At 33.3% G+C, this 9,593-nt stretch overlaps 1 long non-coding RNA gene across 1 annotated transcript in view; it reads left to right on the plus strand.

Annotated features, from left to right (window-relative positions):
* Positions 1 to 5,924: 5,924 nt before the first annotated feature.
* The window catches only part of LOC108516527 (uncharacterized), a 9,525-nt gene continuing 5,856 nt past the window's right edge, over positions 5,925 to 9,593 (plus strand). The window contains exons 1-2 of the long non-coding RNA XR_001881852.1: positions 5,925 to 6,295; positions 9,516 to 9,572. This is a non-coding gene — a long non-coding RNA (uncharacterized LOC108516527). The remainder of the gene's footprint in view (positions 6,296 to 9,515; positions 9,573 to 9,593) is intronic.

Below are 9,593 nucleotides of genomic sequence, written 5' to 3' on the forward strand. Positions count from 1 at the left end.
CTTGAGAGGCTGAAGCAGGTGAATCGCCTGAGGTCAGGAGTTCGAGACCAGCCTGGCCAATGTGGCCAAACCTCATTTCTACTAAAAATACAAAAATTGGCCAGGCATAGTGGTGCGTGCCTGTAGCCCCAGTTTTCAGGAGGCTGAGGCAGGAGAATCGCTTGAACCTAGCAGGGCAGAGGTTGCAGTGAGCTGACATCGCACCAATGCACTGCAGCCTCGGGAACAAAGTGAGACTCTATGTCAAATAAATAAATAAATACATGAAAAAAGAAAGACAAGAAAAATTACTAAACAGAAAACTTTACTAAAGGACCTTCTCTAATACTGAATTCTCTGTGAAAGTCATAGTATTTATAATGTGAACTAAGTCTTCTGCAGCCACCTGTGACATCAACAATGATCCATGGAGACTGAACAGATTCTCTACTATGTAAGCAGCTGGGAACATGACAGAGGATAAATTTCAAATGTCATATTTTACCTTTGTTTGCATTGAGAAAAATTCATTGAAACTCACCTGTAGAAGCCTCTTCATGAATTGCTATATTTAAAATAAAATTGGAAGCAAAGGAAACATCAAGAAGCTTCTTCTATTACTGGAATGTTGATGTTTCTTACAATAATTGGCTTAGTCTTCTTAAAACCAGTTAACAATAGGCACAAGGGTTCTGTTATATGATTGTTTGTACATAATCGTTTTGGCTTCATTATTCTAAATCTCCATATTACATAAGCATAATTCTCTACTCATGTAAAATGCGCAAATAATTAAAAACAGATTCTTAAATATATTTATATAAAATATTTTATATTTAAGACAGTAATTCCTAATTTAATTTCTATGTGTGAACTATTGTAAGTTAATTGAGAAATTAATAAGCATTAACAAAATTGAGTCAAAAGTTCCCATTAATAGTAACTTGATTTAAAACAAACATGTTTAGATTTCATATTTTTGAAATATTCAAATATTAGTACCATAGTGGGTGATAACAAAATTGCTCCTCTGAAGATGTGAAGGAATCATAAATATTATGATTTGTGTAAATGCTGGAATGGAAATGTGAGAGAAAATTGCCAGCAATTCAATATTGAGATGAATACATCAAGTCCATATAAGTTATCAATGGCCATATAAAGGGAGAAATATCATGTGTTTAATAGATTATATTTGAAAGCTAGATTGAGTCCAGTATACTCAGTTAAGCCTCTTAAACTGCTTTATCGTCAAGCAGGATAATATCTACTAGGCAGGATTGGGTAGATTAAACAAATACTGAGTGAAGCCACTAAGTGGTACAACGTAGGCTTCCATGCAACAGTTTGGGTATTTGTGTAGTACGTGTTCCATGTTGGTATGTGTCTGAATTGACACTTGTCATCCTCTGTAATTCTTCCATTTCTTCCCCCAAATTACAAGGAATGGAGGCTGGGAAACTACATTTCTGAAGTTCCTTCATCATCAGGATGCCAGATAATATTTTAAGTATGGAAAGTAAAATTAACTTTTCTGGGGTGAGACGACAGATGAATGTGCAAAGCCTTTCCTGTTTTCAAGAAGCAGTTTCTTACACTGTGCTTTTTATTCACATTAAATGAAACTCCATTAGAATAAGAATTGCATCATGAGTTTTTAAACAAAATATTTAATGATTTTTCACATCTCTCCATCTGACTGTCAGAGGGTCAGAAGAGAGAATATCACTCCGCTTGTATAAGAAAGGACTGGACGCATTTCTATCATGTGTTAAGTTCTCAGTAAATGTTAATTGGCTTACAATAAGTTACAACAGCATTGTGGAAACTAAATAAAATCATATCACCTTTTCTTGGAGTAAATTCTGTCTACGAAATGTAAATGCTCCATACGCATAAATTCTGGGTTAAAATACTTTAAGAATATGCAATTCTTCTTTACTTTCTACATTGCTATAAAATCTGCCTAGAAATTACAGTAAGAATGGCTTTCATTACCACAATGACATTGAAGGGTTAAATCTTTATTTCTGTCTGTGGCTGACTAAAACATAATGCTGATTTAATAAGGAAATAAACTTATTTGATTAAACTATAAAAATGGATTATGAATAATCTTATTTTAATTATATATGATGAACAAAATCCCTCAGAAAAATATTTCCCTAAATATTGCCTTAGGTATTATTGCTTAATTTATTTAATTCTTTTATATAGTATGGAGATAATTTTATTGTCACATACTTTTATTATGATTTATATTAAATTTATATGCTCTCTTTAGTAAGGGATGTTCTGAAATTTCAGATATATTTACCGTCAAACGCTGATTGTAATATTTGGTTTAAAAATGCTACAGAGATTACTGAATAAACTTAATAATTAAATACTATGCTTAGGATTTGGAATCAAGGAAAAGGTAAATAGTTTTTTGTTTTATTAACACTTAAAGGAATCTTGTTTTATGTCAGAAGAAAAGTAACTAATTTTAATACTCATGGATATATACTTGATATGTTAGAATTAACAATATGGAAAATATATGTTTTTTAAATAACAAGTTTTGATTTTAAGACTGTAGTGATTATTGGAAAATCGTTTTGGAAATAGCATTTATGTTGTCATTATATGTTGTACTTATATGTTGTACTTTTTTTTCATTTGAGTTTGTTATCAATACAAGTAGTGATAAGTTTAAACATTATTTTTGACCCGTTTATAAATCTGCTACCCGTGAGTTCTTTATACAGTGAACTGAACTGAAAACTTGGTTTTCGTATTTTGCCTGAGGTGTGGTAATACACCTAATGAGGGGTGCTTACAGCTACAAGTTTCAAATCCCAAAGGACAAGCTGGGTTCCCTTGACCTGTTTACCAGAGAGAAACATGTATTTATTAATGCAGTTGTTAACAGGCAAACTTAAAATGTATTAGCCTTAACATTTATCTTTGGGGCTTTACATAAACAAAAATACATAAATAAAAGTGGTGTTCATTTTTGTAAGTGGACATGAAATGCAATCTTCTATATAATGCTTTTAGTACAAGACAGTAAAAAACTGTGCTTTCACTAAAATACTATTCAGAAACATTAATTGAAAATATACACTTCTATTTCAGATACATAGGTAAAAATATTCTGGACTGTACTGTAAACCACATTTAAGCCAGTATATGTCAGAACTGTCTGGAGTTCTTTGCCTCAGGAAATTATTACATTTACCTTTCTAAAAATTTTAATTCTGTGCATTGACCACATCCTGAACAACCACTATATGTTAAATTTGATATTATACCTAGCACAAATATGTAAGAAAAAATATAAGATATGGATCACACCCTCCTGGTAATCAAAATCCTTAAAAATGGTTGTCCTATCACATGAAAGTTGTTAGTTCTGATAATATAATTTCACCCTATCCAATTAAAAAGACACTATGAGTGTGAGTCCGAGTATTAAAAATTGTACCAAATAAAATGTGTTTCTATCTACATGTTAGACCTTAATAATAAATTAATAACTTGATCACTACATTTCATTTTCAGACAACTTGATATTATAGAGTCACAGTAAAGATTTCAACTGAACATTCTTTCTTTTAAGTAATTTTCTATGTGAATTTATACAGATGATTGATTAAAATAGATTTCTGGAAACCTGACAGTTGCTTCCCTCAGGCTCTTCAGAGACCCACACTATTTTCCTATAAATGAAAACTTAGATATGGTCCAGCTGAAAGTTTTATTTTATTAACTTTAAATTTGTACTACAAAAAGATCACAGATGTTTTGATATTGCTTACTTTTTTATTAGATGAGTATGAAGTGGGCATTATAAAATATTGATATGTATTTAAAACGATTGCTGGCATTTTGAAAATCGCCATCGCAATGGGTTTTTATTGCTGCTGCAGTCAAAATGTGGACTTTGATTGACATTTTCTGGGAAGAGAATTCTGAGAATAATAATTGGATATCCTGTAACATTGTTCTTTAAGAACCGCTAGCTCTGTTGCATTTTCTTGGTTTGACATTTTGCAAAATCCTATTGTCTTCATTTGCAAGGTAGAATGGAAAGTTTCTGGAGACTTGGGCAACTTTTCCATGAAATCTGCCAATTACATAAACAAGTGAGATTGGAATGAGTGTGGCTTTTAATACATTGGACAGAAAAAAAGAAGAAAACAATCCAAAAGTGTGAAAAGTTCTTTATCAGCTCCCAGAAAGCAACCTATTCTTGGGAGTTGGAATTTCTTTTGTTTTATCTCTGTAATAAGGCTTTGGTTTGAATTATATTTTATTTATAATGAAACTTCCTTCTATGATGATATGGTTGTGTGATGCTATGAAATGTTAAATATAAATATGGCTAATATATTAACAGTGTGTTCAACACCAACAATGTCAATTTCACCTAATTTAACTTCTATGATATATTTCCTTTAGATTCAATTTAAAATTCAAGCCCAGGAAACGTGTGTTCAATTTATGCTAAACTTTATGTTGAATTCTGAACACAAAATGATAAATAAGCAAGACTCCTGCTCTCAGAGCATCTCATTTCTACTTGGGAGGAAGAAAGTTGGCAGTAAATACACTAGTTGGTAAGTAGGAAGAGTCTCACACAGGGAGAAACATTGTGCTATAATTGAGAAAATACAGGATGTTTAATTATGATATAACAATAACATTTTTATTATATGAACAATATGCTTTCTGAGGTAACAATTTTTGTTACAGAGTAATTCAAAGCACAAAATGGGTGAGTGATATAAACACGGGTAAATATAATGTAGTCTCAAATATTTGATCATTCCTTACTCATAATCATCAACACAATTCTCCATTTTCATGATAGTATCTTATTAAAACAGAAATGGTTGAAGTCAACATAAAGTGTTTTAATTTATTTGCCATCATTTAGACCACAAATGACTACAGGTTCGCTTTCCTAAATGATGAGGTAAGTGCAAAAAAAATCCACTGATTTTATTCAGTGGGGTGTGGAAAGGAGTACACTTGATCAGTTCTCAATATGGATACCAGAAGAACTTGGCTCACTAATTTCTTCCTTATCATAATTCAAATAATGTGTGTTGTCAGCCTGCTTCAGTTCTTCCACAAGCTAAATAAACATTATGAGGACGTTGTAAAACTTTTACCTGTAGTGGATGGAGGAGGGCATAAAAAAAGGAACACCTTTTCTTTGAAAGGAAGTTAAATAATGCATGAAAGGGCTAATGATTTTGCTGAGTACCAGTACAATACTTCCCAAGAGATTCTACCATATTAGAAATCCTTTGTATTCTATGCCCCTGTCTACTAGCCTGGTAAGAGACAAATGTAAGAGAATGAAAATACTGCATGTAATATCCAGCAAAACCGGTGTTATGTTGGTCCAACAGGCTTTAAAGTAAAAATAGCTCTCTATTTGTTTTCAAATATGACTTTTAAAATGAATCTAAGAATTGTATAAATTCTACCATTGTTTTTAAGTGGAGGCTTTGGCTGGGTGCAGTGACTCATGGCTGTAATACCAGCACTTTGGCAGGTGGAGGTGGGAGGATTGCCTGAGTCCAGGAGTTCAAGGTCAACCTAGGCAACACAGGGAGTGACCCCATCCCTACAAATAATAGTGATAATAAATTATCTGGGTATGGTGGCATGAGCCTGTGGTCCTGGCTACTCAGAAGGCTGAGGTGGGAGGATTGCTTGAGCCTAGGAACTTTAGGCTGCAGTGAGCTGTGATTGAGACACTGTGTACCCTAGCCTGGGTTACAGAGCAAGACTTTGCCTCAAAAACACAACAACAAAAGAGTCAAGGGTTTGGCAGAATGAGAATATGACCACCATGTATCTACTGATGTCATTATTATGTCATAATGAAACATTTAGCTTTTCTCAACTAGAGCACCATGTGCTAGGCTCTCCACACATCCTTCACCTTCATCAGATACAATACTTGCCACCTCATGTACTTACTGCCAAATTTCTTTCTCCCAACTAGAAGTGAGACATTTTGAGAGCAGGAGTCTTGTCATATTTTTCATTTTGTTTCCAGAATTCAGCATAAAACTTAGCATAAATTATACACATGTACTGTTTTGAAAATGTATTTACTATGCCACAGGTATTAAGTATCCTTCAAAATTTTTACAAAAAATTTTATTGTACAACTGAAATGTTGAGAAATTTTCTTCATGAAAACCAATATTGTGGATGCTTAAAATTAATTTTCATCAAAGTAGTCAAATAATATATTTATCAAAGTCAATATTACTGTCTTCATCTTATAGATGAGAAAACTGAGTGCAAGGTAAGTTCATATATAGAAATTAGAGAATTACTAATATAAATAGAAACAATGGTGGTTTTTTGGGGAATAAACATAACCTGGTGACATAAAAGAAATTTAACTCAGAAAACAAAATAATATATAGGCTCTTCAAATACATTACCTCATGAATTGATCATGACATAGGACAGATGAATAATATTTATCCAAAACAAATGTATCTTACATCAAAATGGTTTCCTTAACAAATCTCAAATAACAGGATTCCAATTGATAGGATTACATGTAAAGGTTTGCATCTTAAAATGGAGATTAAAATTGTCTACTCATTTTTGTTTGCTACTGTAAAAAATATGGCAATATAATGTTCTCATTTTAACGTACGGATTATGCAGGATAGAACATTGTTGCATTGCACCTTCTCTATAGAACCACTGAAACTTGATCACGCCTGTAATCCTGACACTTTGGGAGGCCCAGGGGGCAGATCAAGAGGTCAGGAGATCGAGACCATCCTGGCTAACATGGTGAAACCGCATCTCTACTAAAAATACAAAAAATTAGCTGGGCGAGGTGGTGGGCGCCTGTGGTTCCAGCTACTCGGGAGGCTGAGGCAGGAGAATGGCATGAACCCGGGAGGTGGAGCTTGCAGTGAGCCCAGATCGCGCTACTGCACTCCAGCCTGGGTGACAGAGCAAGACTCCGTCTCAAAATAAAATAAAATAAAACAACTTGAAAGAGCTATGACTCAGAGGCTTTTATACTTAAAATTGATAAAACAGAGATTACATTTACAAAATAGACACTATATGTATTTCTTTTAAATATGAATCTAGCCCATACTGGAAATAAATTTATTATTATTTATATTTTATACCATTTCAATAAATTATCACTGTCTTCTATTTATTCTCCCAGCCTGAATCTGAAAAGCACCACTCAGTTCTCTTAGCTCTGGTCATGGACTGGACATCCTTCTGCTCTGAAGGGCCTGTCACACTGAACAGGCTGCCCTTAATCGTGAGCACTTATTACATAGTAGGCTGAATTACAATCACTTCTATTCTATGCTGAATCACAAGCAATTATTGGAAGTTGATAATTATAAAATTACTTTTGTTGTTGCTGTTAATCTGCATGACCTCACCTCACTGTGCCACAAGTGGGCAGTGTTTATGATTCTAAATTTAGGGCTCATGACTAATCCAGGCGAACCAAGCTTTTAGGCCAGAATTACAGAAGCTAGACGGATTCCACAGATCTCAAGTTTCTCCAAAACACTCTCTGAAGACTGACATTTAGAACTAGAAAGTGAAAAAGCACCAGTATTGTGCTGCACGTTTACACAAGCAGATAATGATTATTTCACATAAATGACAGAGCCCACATGGAGAGAATTTTAACTAGTCCTTGTGGTGAATTTATTCTCTTCTTTGCTTTCTGTTAAGAGTGAACAGTTTGGTGATAATGTATCCCTTCACAATAGGGATTTCTTCCCCTGGCTATTCTGAGTTCATAGACGAAATGCCTGCCAATTTTTTTTTCTCTTAGCAATAAGCAGTTTATTTGAGATGACACATACAATTCTTTAATTATTGAAAAGTCTAACCTTGTCTATTACAGCTATATACATATCTAGAGTTAGAAATAATTCTTACTCATAATCCAATTTTAGACACAATAGTGGATTTTAGTTCTTATTATAATACCAGAAGTAGAAGCATCTGTCAATTATTTTAATAAATCTGTTATAGCATAAATATACCTTTATTAAATTGAAGAGAAGGAGTAAGAGATCATTTATCAAGTTTACTTGAAAACTTGTAAGATCTATGAGAAAATATTTTTAAAATGTTCTCTTATTCAAACTATACTAAGTTTAATAGTTAAGATTCAGATATTTAGTTAGCATAGTCCAGTTAGTTTTATTAAAGTTAATTACCTTATATTTATATTGCTATATTATTTTGTGTTATTCAGCAGTAACCAATTGAATTTGACTCAGAAATTTTTATCAAAAACTTCATTAAGAATATTATATATTATATAGATCTTAAATATAGTAGCACATTTTAATGTGCTTTAAAGTTGATAGGACATAAATTATTTGCTTACTTGGGAGAATGCTAATAAAACAGTAGGAGTATTTGAAATTTCAGATGAGGTGTTGCCAGAATTTAAAATATACATTTTAAACTAACAAAGAATCAAGAAAGTAAAATAAGCTTTCTAGTATTTATCTTGGTGAATGATACATTATACTAAAAAAAATCAGATGAACAAACACATTAAAACAAATCCCAAACAAGAAAAACTGTTTTGAGAAAATGAGTAGAGTGCTTAATATTTCAGATTATCTTTGAAGGCCTCATGATAATGCATTTAGTCATGCTTTGAGGAAGGTACTATCATTAAGTGAAATTCAGATATGCCCCAGAGTGGTTGAGTAACTAACTCAAGATTCCATAGCTGGTACTGTGGAAAGCTGATTTCAAATGAGTACTTTGACTCTAGATCTCTGTGCTTACAAAGTGTTTCATTTTACTCCAATTTAATGTGTTTACAGAAGATTTATTTAGAAACTTCATACAGAACATCAGATTTTGAGCTTACAGTACACTCAAACAGGACACACGTACACACACACACACACACACACAAATGCCTTATTCAAGCATCAACATACATGAGTTTTCCTTTCTGGATTCCAGAATATTTGTAACAAATTTGGAACCAATTGATTGAGGCCTCTCTCCCTCCCTTCCTTCCGTCCTTCCTTCCTTGCTTCCATGTAGCCTTCCTCGGCCGCCCAGGCTGGAGTGCAGTAGGCAATCTCAGTTCACTGCAACCTCTGCAAGCGATTCTCCTTACTCTGCCTTTGGAGTAGCTGGGATTACAGGTGTGCACCACCATGCCTACTTTTGTAGTTTAGTAGAGATGGGGTTTCACAACGTTTGCCAGGCTAGTCTCAAACTCCTGACCACAAGTGATCTGCCTGTCTCTGCATCCCAAAGTGTTGGGATTACAGGTGTGAGCCACCGCACCCCTCCAGAGTTACATCACTTTAATATTACTTCTATTAATTTTAGAGATCCATTCCTATAATCATATTTTATATTACATTCTTTACCAATTGCAAGTACATAGCTCTAAGTATTTAGTTATTAATAAGTATGGTAGCAATATGATTTTCAAAATAAGGGCCATAGCTACTGACAAGTTCCTATTCTCTTTCTATTAGTGATTCAAGTTAACAGATTCAGAGTAAGAAAAGAACTTCCAGGTTAAACAATCTCTGGTAAGTTTTTTTTTTTTTTTT

This window comes from Rhinopithecus bieti, unplaced genomic scaffold, assembly GCF_001698545.2.
Source record: "Rhinopithecus bieti isolate Rb0 unplaced genomic scaffold, ASM169854v2 scaffold_35864, whole genome shotgun sequence".
Taxonomy (NCBI): Eukaryota; Metazoa; Chordata; class Mammalia; order Primates; family Cercopithecidae; genus Rhinopithecus; species Rhinopithecus bieti.